The sequence below is a fragment of the Excalfactoria chinensis genome, chromosome 4, assembly GCF_039878825.1.
Source record: "Excalfactoria chinensis isolate bCotChi1 chromosome 4, bCotChi1.hap2, whole genome shotgun sequence".
Taxonomy (NCBI): domain Eukaryota; kingdom Metazoa; phylum Chordata; class Aves; order Galliformes; family Phasianidae; genus Excalfactoria; species Excalfactoria chinensis.
Window position 1 is genome coordinate 68,509,933 of NC_092828.1, and position 12,571 is coordinate 68,522,503.

The window sequence follows — 12,571 nt, forward strand, 5'->3', positions numbered from 1 at the left end:
GAGCTCAATTATCTTTTTCTTGTGGATTTTAATGCTCCTAATTATGGAAGGATTGAAAGCCAGCTTTTGGATGTCAAGCCCAGTGTGCTTTTTCAAGCAGTGTTTTACTGTCTACATAGGCAGTGACCTGTAGCAACTTTATGCTATAGAAGCATTGAACTACCCATCACGTACCAGCAGGAAGCTGTTGTATACCTGCAGCTCTGCATTGCTCTGTGCAGAGGGAAGTACGAAAAGCAGAATACAGCGATGCTGCTGCTTTCACAGAGGAAAAAGAATAATAATCTGAGCTATGGGAGGTAGGTGTGAAAGGGAATAAGAATTTTCGCACTGTGATTTGCCTTTGCCAAACAAAGCTGTAGGGCATAGTACAGTGAAGTGATAAAGTGATCAGAGGCAACTATGGGAAAAACTGACACGAGTATTTTAAAAGATATGGCTAGATGCATATTTTGGGGTGTATCAGACCACAAGTGTGAACTACACAGTTGGGAATTTCCTCAGTAGACTGTGGTCTTTTTCAGTGCTTTAACTGGACCATATTTTCATACAAAATAGCACAATTCACTTCTCTGACATTCTTACTTTGCTGTACTCTTCCTCCTATGTCCTTCTGTTAAGTGATGTTTAAATTGCTGCCCTTTGCTCTTTGTGATGTCCTTTAGTGTGAACCATCAATTTATGTTGCTTCACTGCTCAGTTGTTTTCCTAGCACATATCCCATGCGGCCTTTGGTTGTGTCCTGGTACAGCCATGGTAAGTGCACCACTCTGCTTACCTAGTAAAGTAATCGAGCTGATGTGCATGGGCTTTCCAGCTGGAAAGAACCTGTCAGTGCCTCAGGCTGTTCTTTCTGTTTCTTGCTTTTGCAGCTATCCTTGTAGACAAGAACTATGCCTGCATTTAGATCTACATTGTAAGAGAGGGCTTTTGCATTCTGACTGCCAGAACAGACTTCTAAATAAAGCATATGTATAAATGCAAAGTTATAATATATGTTTGTGTGATTTAATTATTCTTTTTTTTTTCTCCTCTCTCCTTCTAGTACAATAAACTTGCAAGTAAACTTTTTTATGAAGGCTGTGGTATTTACATACTATACTGTCCAAATAAGTGACTATGATCATAAGTACACAGTGTCTGACACAGTAGTGATGCTCTCAGGAGTGAATAGATGCTCCCTGTCCATATGTAGGACTTTTGTTAGTTGGACAAATGCATGATTGTAGCCTCAAAGCACAGGCCTTGGGATTCACTTTTCTAATGCTGTCTTCAGCAGAGATCTAATAGAAATGCATTGTCATGTTGTGTGGAAGCTTTGCCAAAGCACGCATAGTCATGAACATCTTGTTTCTTAAAACATGATTCAGAACCATCTGCACTTCCGAACAGATTCATGCTATGCTCATAAAAGGGGACAGCAAAATTATAGCTGAGTCAGGAAATGCTTTTGCATTACTGATATGAATAGGATCTAATCCAGCAGTAATCATAAAAATAACTGATTATCTGTGCATGAGTGGAACATGTGAAAGTTTGTGTGGAGGAAAAATCAGGGAGTAGATCTTGTGATTATCTTTCTCCAAAGGATACGAAAGAAAAGGGTGAATCAGGTCTCTCTCTAATACATCACTTCATTTGGTACTTTTGTTCACCCTCTTCAAAAATTATTTTCTTGTTTCATGGCACTTTTAAGTATTATTTTCAGTATGTGGGAACTGTTGAATTACTTTACAGGTCTGCCTCTAAATTTTTGCTGTTCTTTTCACAGGGCTGTTTTTGCAGATGAAAAGATCTGTGTAATATGGATTTCACCAACTGTGACCAAATTCCACCACAGTCACTTGAAACATTTTCATTATGTTTAGCTTGTCTTTGATGCCATGGAGTTCACTCCAGATTCAGCAAGTCTTTCCAGTTGTGCCCTCCCTGGCTAGCCTCAGATAATGAAATATTTACCAGAGAAGGAGGTTTGCTGATTCTCAAGAAATCTGGAGAATAAGACTTACAGATGAACGCAGTGCAATTCTGGGCTGAGGTTTTGAGTTTCATTTCAAAAGCAGCAATAAAAGACGTAGAGAATCCCAGAGCCAAAGGATGGCAGCGATGGGTGGGAGGATGGCCCTGCCCTGGGCTGCCTGTTCCTGGGAAAGAAGTATAACTAAGAGCATTTGAAACTGGGTTTTAAATGTGTTGAACTGATGGAACAGTAAAGTCAATGGAACCTTTCGCTTTTAAGTGTATTACGTATGACTTGCTTTTCTGTTAACGTCTGAATGGCATTCAGAATCATAGAAAAGAATCACAGAATCACCAAAGTTAGAAAAGACCATCCAGTACAAGTGCCCAACTATCGCCAGTATTTCCCACTCAATCATGTCACTCAGTACAACATCCAAATGTTTCTTGAACATGTCCAAGATGGGTTATATTCTTAAACTATACTTCATACTGAGATACAGATTTCTGCCTTTGTCATATTTATTCAGTATGTAATCATATCTCATACTGTTTTAGTTGAGAATGTATTTAAAAGATTCATAAATCTTTTGCATTCTTACAAGGAATTTACATGTTAGTATTTCCACACTTGCAATGAAAACATTCAAGCAAATTAGTTTTACCATGCAAACCAAGAGTCTCGGTTATCTCCTACCTACCTCTAACTTACTCCAAATAAACAAAATCAAAACAGAAGCTGACAATGAATTGTATAAAATCTTGTCTTTCTGGGCAAACTTTTCAAATAAATGTAATGTTTCGATGTGCCAGATATTTTTAATTGGAAAGAAAAAAGTGATAATCTGTGAACACGTGGACTTCTGATATTTATGTGTTTGTATTTATATACAAATGCTAAATTGTTTTTATACATAAATTTTGTTTGTGTTAAAATATTTATCTTAGAACTAAAATATTAGACTGTGGTTTGAAAAGAAGTTGTAGTTCTGTCATCCAAGTCATCAGTCCAGATTAATATTTTAAATTGATACTATTTCTTACTTTCTTTCTCTTTTTTCTATCTGACTGTGATACATGGAGGGTTAGGTGAGCAGAATACTGATATTAGGGCAGTTTGCACCTGCTTAACTCTTAAGGAATCTTGCAGTTAAAGCCAAAGCCATTAGATGGTGCCATGCTGTAACCAGAATTTTCGCTTTGTACGCTTAAAACTAGACGTATGTTTTATCTGGCATGATCTTAAATGACTGATCCTATTCTTCTAGCACATTGACTTGTATTGGTCAGCCTTAGCCGTTATGCTCAAAACCCAGACAATAAATTAAATCTGTAGATTTTTTTTTTTATTATTTGTTTCAATGAGAAGACTGCACCATCCTGAAAATTCAACAAAAGAGAAGGCAAAGGCAGGACAGATTTACTGCCCCTTTTTCAGTTGAAAGCAGTGCGCAATCTAAATGATTTATTTGTTTGCTAGCCCTGCATGGTGTTGTCTCCTGGGTTATCATTCACCTAAATGGCCAATGTAGTACAATGAAAATGATAGTGCGGTTACAAATTCACAGCAATTTACTGGTTAGAATCTGAAACTGGTAAATTATTTAATTTCCATTTTTTCAGTTACTGCTCAAGGTTGAAAACTTAGACGTGGAATGTTAAAAAATAGAAGAGTATTCAGCAGCTTTGGAAGTCCAGATTGTAAAACTGCGGTGATAAAATGATGGGGTTTATTGTGTATATAAATGCAGTGCACTTACTTAGGCTTTTGTACAGCATTTGACTTACTACTGTGTGACAGTCTGATAAAAAAAATTAACTCCCTACAGTACTGGTAAAGCCCACCTCCAATGGATTAAGTGCTTGTCATCTGAAAGATATCCAAAAGAAGTTGTGTTGGGGGCAGCAGCGTTTAAGAGGGACTGTTTCTACCATGGCTGTGCAGGGAATGGTAGCTGGCCTGACTCTTCGCTTTCATAGAGCACAAGTAATATCATTGCTGGTATTGATGGCTGACATGAGACTTGCCAGGCTAGCAAGTCATCCTCTGGGCAGGGCACACATGAAAAGGGATCTTGGCTGCTCTGAGCTTGCCCACTCAAAAAAACTGTCCATGTTAATACAGACAAATGTGAAGTTATAAAGGTGGGACCACAGGAGATTACATCAGTGTTCTGTTACTCCTTGTAGTTCTCAAGATCATAGAAAAGCAGAATGAGAAACCCCCATGCTGTGTGATTATTCTAACCAACTTTGTTTGCGATACAGTTGCTCTCACTGCTCCAACTCTGCTTACTCTGCTTGTGTGAGATAGTAGCTGAGCATCTGAGCATCTTGCAAAACCCTATAAACTGAAGACTAACATTTTATCTTAGCTGAACCAGTGAAGCAGATTCCATAGAGATTCTGATGAGAATTTTTGCATTGCTTTCCATTATGTTAAAAGTCCAATAGCATTCATCTCAGCAGGGCAGTGGGTTGAAGGCAAGAAGAAAATTAATTCTTTGCCAGTTGTCATTCTGCTCATACTTTTGGATTGCACAAGTGTTTTATTTATTTCTAAATGTGCTGGTTTGTTTGGCATTATTTAAGGTGATCTGGGAACACACTGTAATGCTCATGGTTCACTCCAACCAGGGAGAGCCTACCAGCTAGTCAGAATGGGCTCCCGCTCACTAAAAGCATTTCCTTTTCTTGAGTTTGTTGTTATTAAAGATGTCATGGTCTTGCTGATTTATTTATTTATTCACTTCCTTATTAAATGGCACTGTAAAATAGTAGTTGAAGTTCACAAAGCAATAACCAGAATTTTAAAGCTGAGAGCAACATAGGTTAGGAAGGAGACTGAATTCTGAAGCGAGTTTTGTAGCAGAGCTAGTAATTCTTGTAAATGTGATGTCCATGTGAGATGTGAACTCTGATAATATATATAAACTCCTGAATCTGAAACTTATTCCAACATCAGATGTAGGCAGTGAAGGTGCAGCAGCTACAGACACTGTTGCAATAGGAGACGAAAGTATGTGAGGAAAGTAAAAGCAACCAGTTCCCTATATTCCACTCTCAATTACTTCCTCTTTCCAATGATCTCCCAGAATAAATGTAGTGGCTGCTAAGAACCCACATGGTTGGTATTCAGAAAAATGCTGGTTACATCATCAGAAACCTCACATTTATTCTGATGTATCTGATCCTGGACTTTCCTGGATGCACTGTTGTGTCCTATCTATTGGTTCCAGCAGAAACCAGAGGGAAAGGAAAGCAGAAGTGTGCCTTAACAGCCACAAAAGAGATGACAGTGTTTCACTGTCCCTCCGTCCACTTAGTCTTTTGGGTGAGAAGGTGACATCCACTGCTCTCAGCTTGTGTGTCAGCTATGGCAATGCAAGTGAAGATATCTTTATCGCTGTAGTTGTTTACTTACTTGATAAAGTTATGTATAGAAATGACGGGCTAACACAGAGTGTGACTGCAAAAAAAAATCCACCCAAAACCATATAGCAGGGAAGTGTGCTCCAGTGCATCTTGGTAGAAGAGAAGGAAAGTGAATTAAAGAAAGGGGAAAAAACAAAAGCCACTTACCATGAAGTTCTGGGGACAGCCACATTTGTCATTTGTAAAATCTTGCATTATTCTGTGACTCCTGCATGGTGGGGAGAAGCTGAGCAGTTGTTCTGGTAAATAACACTGATTATTACATCATTGCAATATGATTTAAGGCAAGCTTCTGTTTCATCTTCTCTTAGTGACACAAGGAGTAGAATTATGGGCATGTTGTTGAGAGGATTGGTAGAGACACCTTCTAGTTAATGAATATTCTCTGAAGAAAATCCTCACTGATGACATTTCTCTTTCCTTCCTTCCTTCCTTCCTTCCTTCCTTCCTTCCTTCCTTCCTTCCTTCCTTCCTTCCTTCCTTCCTTCCTTCCTTCCTTCCTTCCTTCCTTCCTTCCTTCCTTCCTTCCTTCCTTCCTTCCTTCCTTCCCTCCCTCCTGCCTGCATCCCTCCCTCCTTCCCTCTTTCTCTTCCTCCCTCCCTTCCTCCCCCTCTCTCTCCCTTCCTTTCCTTCCTTCCTTCTTTCCTTTTCTCTCTTTATTTATTTTAAGAAGAATGGAATGGAATGGAATGGAATGGAATGGAATGGAATGGAATGGAATGGAATGGAATGGAATGGGATAGGATGAGATGGGGTAGCATAGAGTACAGTAGAGAAGAGTAGGACAGAAGGAAGGGAAAGGGAAGGGGAAGGGAAAGGAAGGGAAGGGAAGGGAAGGGAAGGGAAGGGAAGGGAAGGGAAGGGAAGGGAAGGGAAGGGAAGGGAAGGGAAGGGAAGGGAAGGGAAGGGAAGGGAAGGGAAGGGAAGGGAGAAGATAGTTAATATGTATTAAAGCTAGGGTACATCGACCTAAAAATTTGTTACAAAGAGCAGTGAAATATGACCAGGCAGAATGTGATGGAAGAAAATTACTTACACTCCACAGTAGACAGATGTTTGGGTTTGGTGAAATAATATTTACTGATAGGAACCTCTGTATACACATATAAGCTCTTTTACAAGAAGTTTATTCATTATTTTTTTCACCAAGGATTTTCCTGGCGCAGACACAGATTGGTGCCTGCAGATCAAAGCCCAAGAGTCGCAGTTCCCTCGTGCAGACTGCAGAATCCATTTCATATGAGCAATGTACTTTGGGAAATCCCTGAAGCCAGGTAATAAATGATGCACGTGTCATAAACTTTCTTACACTGATCTGTTCTATGGCAGGATGCGCAGGAAAAGACTCATCGGCTGAGATGCATGTGAATCTCTGCAAAAAGTGCCAGTTCACTTCCATTTTTACTTTCATTGTCTTTCAGTAGCCATTCACAGCATTCATTTATCAAAACACACTTGGGTTGTTTTACCACCAGAATATATGGTATGAGGAAAGTAAACAGAAGCATTTGCCAGGAATGTTGAAAATGCTGCAGCCCCAGTGCAATTTCTCAGCAGTTTACCCCAAGGGTAACAAAGTTGTGAAGAGTGAGATTTTTCTTAGTAATGTCTCAATTCAGAAGAACTTTCTATAGAAGAGATGACTGTAGACATGAGTAGTTTGGGGTGGTGGAAGTACCTAAGTGCTATTGACATCAGTGGTGCAGGTGTTTTTTGCACGCGGTAGACAAAAAGCTCAGGTACTTGTGTGGTACAACTGATAATTCACAGTGGGCTGGGAACATGAAAGCTGCAGCATCTGTCACATTGTTGCTGTTCTTGGGGACTGAGATTGCATTGCTTACCTCTTTAACTTGCTAATGTTTATTGTTTGTTAATGGAAAAAGTTAGTGTGTTGCCTGACTAAAGGACTTTCTGTTTATGTGGAACCCTTTTTCCAGGTGGAAATAAGGAACACCCCTAGAAAAGAACCACTGTGAACTCCAAGCAGCATACAAAGACACAGAGCTCCCAGTGGCAGAGATCCTTGCCAGCAGGGCTCCCATCTGGACAGAGGAATCCTTTGAAAGATATTTCTCTTCTACAGACTACTGCAAATGCCCTATACATAAAACCTCATGAGCCCTGGTTTTATTTTGGACAGCAGTAGAAAAAAAGAGGCATTTTTGTTTTTTTCCCCAGAAAGCGTAGCTGACTCACACAGGAGGCAGATGGTCGCAGTGGTCAGACTCCCTGCTTTGTAACCAGCACTTGGTTTTTGCATGCTAATGATTTCTTGTTCCCAAAAATAGTTTTACAGACAGGGTCAATTGTATTTTTGGATTGTACGGCGCGTAGAGCCATCAGTTAGTTGCACAAGGCGATTGGTTTATAATGCAGCACACCCCTTCTTCGTAATTGGCACCTTTTTGATATCCCATTTATAATGGCAGGGTCTATCTTTACAAACAGTGCCTTGTATTAGCATGCAAATGCCCCGGCTCCCCTCAGATAGTTTTACACACAGAGTCAATTATATTTTTGCATTGCACAATGTATAGACTAATTAGCTATCGCTAAATGGAGCGCTTGGTCTTCAGATTTCAAAATCTTTCTGCACTAAGTGATTCTGAGACACTTTCAAGGGCAGGCTGGTAAGTAAAATTAGAGAGAGAGATTGTGCTGGCTCATCTCTCAGACTTTCATTTGAATGCAAAATGAGACATTTTCTCGTTATGTTGCTCCATTATCCTTTGCTCTGCATCACTCTGAAGTGGATAAGATGGGATACCACACACAGTTCCTGGAAGGTGCTGGGGAAAGCTGTACATGTGGCCTCCATCCAGGAGGAGCACCCTGGAACTGAGGTGGTTAACAGTGTCATTTGGGTCTGGTCAAAAGCAGATCAAATTTTAATGTGTCTGTTTTCAGTTGTGAAATCAGAAAAGCTAACTTGTTTACCAGTAGTTTTGATATCAACAGTCATTTCTGTCGATACAGATGGAAGTTTTCATTTTGAATGCAAGAACATCCAAGCTATTTCCTCAGAAGAACAGGGAGAAGAGGGAAACGTTTTTGTACATGGTATTTCAGATAATTCAAGTATTCCAAGTTGAGTTCAAGCTCTGATAAAAAACTTTGCAAAATCTAGAGATAAATTTAGGCTGTGGTTTTAGATAATCCTTTTTCTTGTGTTTAACAAGACTACAAATGAAGAAACAGAAAACAGTGAATTTAATGCACTCTCTGTAGAGGTTATGACAAGATGGTCATTTTCCTTCCTTCCTTCCTTCCTTCCTTCCTTCCTTCCTTCCTTCCTTCCTTCCTTCCTTCCTTCCTTCCTTCCTTCCTTCCTTCCTTCCTTCCTTCCTTCCTTCCTTCCTTCCTTCCTTCCTTCCTTCCTTCCTTCCTTCCTTCCTTCCTTCCTTCCTTCCTTCCTTCCTTCCTTCCTTCCTTCCTTCCTTCCTTCCTTCCTTCCTTCCTTCCTTCCTTCCTTCCTTCCTTCCTTCCTTCCTTCCTTCCTTCCCGCCTGCCTCAGTACCTCCCTCCTTCCCTCTTTCTCTTCCTCCCTCCCTTCCTCCCCCTCTCTCTCCCTCCCTCCCTTCCTTCTTTCCTTTTCTCTCTTTCTCTCTTTATTTATTTTAATTTGATTAGCTTAATGCTCACTCATATGTTACTGGGGGGACAGAGAGGAGATCAGAAATAATGCCAGCAAGCAATGAGTGGAAATTATAGACAAGAAACTACCTAACAGATAGGTTCTTTCTCTAGCCTATATTCTAGTTTGGAAAATAAGTGATTGTATGTTCTTTTCACACCAAGGAAGAAAATCACACTTATTCTTGATACCTAATAATGATACTATGCAGTATGTACAATCTGAAATCAAGCAGAGAAAAAAGATAGGTTTCTTTCAGCCCAACAGGACTGACAGGGTTTATGTGCATTTCTGAAGCACATTTTAGAATGGATTCAAATCCTGGAATGGTTTTGGAAAGAAGAATCTACAGAGTAGGATGTTTCCATACTCTCAGCCAGTGCTGTTGTTGAGATCTGACTGGCGCTGTTCATGTCCAGAGTAAGGCTACTTGCAAATGGCAGCTCTGTCTGTTTGATGGTTCCAATGTTATTAATAAAAATAAAATTGTGACATAATCTGTGAAGGAGACACATTTTAACAGTAACATTTTTAAGAAAAACCTTAGCATTTTAGCTGTTTCATAGAACCAGTACCCCAGGTCCTTTTTGGCAGGGCTGTGCTCTATTGTTGTGCCCCCCAGCTTGTGTTGGTAGTGAGGATTGCCACAACGTAGGTGCCAGACCTTGCACTTGTCTCTGTTGAACCTCATGAGGATTCCAGGGCCCACTACTCAGCTTGTCTGGGTCTCTCTGGATGACATCTTGTCACTCGAGCATGTTGATGGATCTGTACATCCTGGTGTCTTCTGCAAACTTGCTGAGGGCACACTTGATTGCACTGTTGAAGGTGTTAAAGAGCATCAATTGGCCCTTGAGGAACACCATGGTCACCGATCTCCATCCAGACATTGAGGCACGGACCATCACTCTGCGGGTACAATCTCACAACCAGTTCCTCATCCATCAAGCAGCCTACCCATCAAATCGATGCCTTTCCAATTTGGAGAGAAGGATGTTGTGGGATGTTGACAATGTCAAATGCCTCACTGAAGTCCTGATACTTTACATCGGTGGCTCTCCCCTTGTCCACTGACGTGGTTACAACATCATAGCAGGCCATAAAAGGATATTTTATTTGTTGATTATGCATGTAATGCATGTGTGCTACACGCTGTACTTTGATTCTACATACTAGATACTATGTATATATTGTACTTGTGCTGCACATTGATGCTATATGTTATGCCTGCATGTATATTCTATGTACTATTTCTCCTAGGCAAGAAGGAAGGAGAGAAGAGGAAGAGGTGAGCTTGAGCTCTGCCAACACTGTCAGGGATGGGACAGCGAGAGCTGAGATTTGTCTCTGCTGGAGACCAGTGGCACTTACAGTTTCCTGTGGCTGGAAAAGAACTTCTGGAACTGCTCTGGTCAGACGTGAAAAATACCAGCTAGAGTTTTCGAGTTTTCTGTCAAGTGAAATGTCATGATTATCACTGCTGCCACTGTTTGGCAAATTGGCAGGTAAACCAGTTGGTAATTTACAGATCCGTGCTTTTACCTATTGCTTTTACATATCTATTCCTATTTTATAATCAAGAGTTCATTGTTTATACAACAGTATAAAGTGTAATAACTTGCACCTTGGATTTGTTTTTCTATATATTTTACATACATTTCATAACAACACATAATTAGTTTGTTAGAGTTAATAAAACCCTGAAAAGCCAGAAGTCATGTTTTACACCATTCTGGGTTTTGCTTGAATATATCTCGAGCTAATACACAAGTACAAAACTTAAACAGTTATGTAGTTTTTAGTTCAATACATTCTGTAATGATTTTGTATGAGAGAAACAGCAAGAATTACTTGAAATCTGAAGATACGTGTTTCAAGACATGCCCTGAAGATGGTAGTTGTTTTTCTGATAACAGCAACACCTCGTGCTTCAGTGAAGAGATTAGCCTAGGAAGTAGCTTGTTGCTGAGTGTACCAGAAGTACACTGTCTCAGGTCTCTGAGCACATACCCTAAGTATTCCTCTTCAGATCTTACATAAGATCACTTTGACTTCATACCTCAGTTTTGCTTCAGGACACAAATCTTCTCTGTATCTTCTCCTGAGCATCATTCACTCTTAAGAAATTTATCCTCTGTGAAGAGTAACCCTTTGCTAGGAGAGAACAACAGACAAATGACCACATATATGGCATATGAACTATCCACACTAAGCAAAATGAAAGTGCTTTAATCATAATTTGAAATTGCAGATAACTTTCATTAAACTAAGTTTTGCACTTCTTCTAACATACCTAATGCACTATGAGCTTACTTGTGGTTTGGACGAGACAAACATATATAGTGTATTAAAGCAATAGGTGCACACTGCTTTTTGTCTCAGAATTGCTGGTGGCTTAGCTGCTGATGTCTATCTCATGTGACACCAAAAGTGATAGGAATATAATGTTGTCCCAGAGAACTGCCAATCTCATATAGGTATCTTGCGGTGGCAGATGGTCATGTCTTTGTATCAACGGTAGAAATGATCATGCAGTTTATTTTTAGTGATGTAAATCTGGAGAAGCAAATCCAGGTGCTCAGGGAAAAGTATCAACTTGAAGGATGGTTGGCTTCTTGTACTAGATCTTTATTTTATGTAGAAATCTCATAGTAAGTTATTTCTGAAAATAAACCATGAGATATCTGCATGAATATCATTCTGCAGCCAAATATAAGACATTCTGTCATACATCTCACAACAGCAAGGCAATGTCTCCATCAGTGTGCTCATCTCTCTCTGCTATTCTTACAAGTTGCATGTATTTCTGTATTCATCCACAGATGATAAAACTATATTGATGCCTGCTGCAAAGCATGCATCCTTTCCAGGGCTGGTCCCACAAAAGGGCAATAGATTTCGACAGCCTAATTTATTATAAATTAAGTCCAGTCCTGGAGCTTTGTTGTTTACTGAAGTTTACAATGTTATTTTATTCCCCAGTGGCCAGCACGCTCATTAATTCTTGCTGCAGTGTTTACCCCACTTGTGCTCTTCATGGAGCCTGGCACCTGCCCCTTCCTCCAGAAATTAGCATCTGCGTTGCACACTTTCAGCTCCCTGAAGCAGAGGATTCCCAGTTTAACTCCTTTCTTTGGGAACATTTCTTCCCTGTACTATTCACTGTGCTACTTAGGCTACTTTGTGTTCTTAAGCCATCATATTACACACGATGAGCATCCTGGAAATGAATAATTGCTGCCAGCATTAAGTATCTGTCCCCTGAAATGAGCACTCTCTGAATCATAACACGCTATAGCAGTGTGCAATATAGTTACTAAAACCTAATTTTCCAGACTAGGTATAAGAAACAATGGCCTTTCTTCCAGTCATTCAACTGTGGATCAGAATGAACTTGTTAATGACCAGCTGAATAAGACACAAGAGGACGTGTGTTCAGAGACGCAGATGCCACACTGCTCTGCTTTTCCCGCTTGCCCTTAAAGTGTGCTTATCCATAGCAGAAGTGTTATTATTGCATTTGCCTATTGAAATGCCATT

General features: G+C 40.0%; 1 long non-coding RNA gene across 1 annotated transcript in view; it reads left to right on the forward strand.

Annotated features, from left to right (window-relative positions):
• Window positions 1-10,741, forward strand: part of LOC140251633 (uncharacterized) — a 39,303-nt gene extending 28,562 nt beyond the window's left edge. Inside the window, exons 2-3 of the long non-coding RNA XR_011903442.1 lie at window positions 6,545-6,668; window positions 7,335-10,741. This is a non-coding gene — a long non-coding RNA (uncharacterized lncRNA). The remainder of the gene's footprint in view (window positions 1-6,544; window positions 6,669-7,334) is intronic.
• Window positions 10,742-12,571: the final 1,830 nt, after the last annotated feature.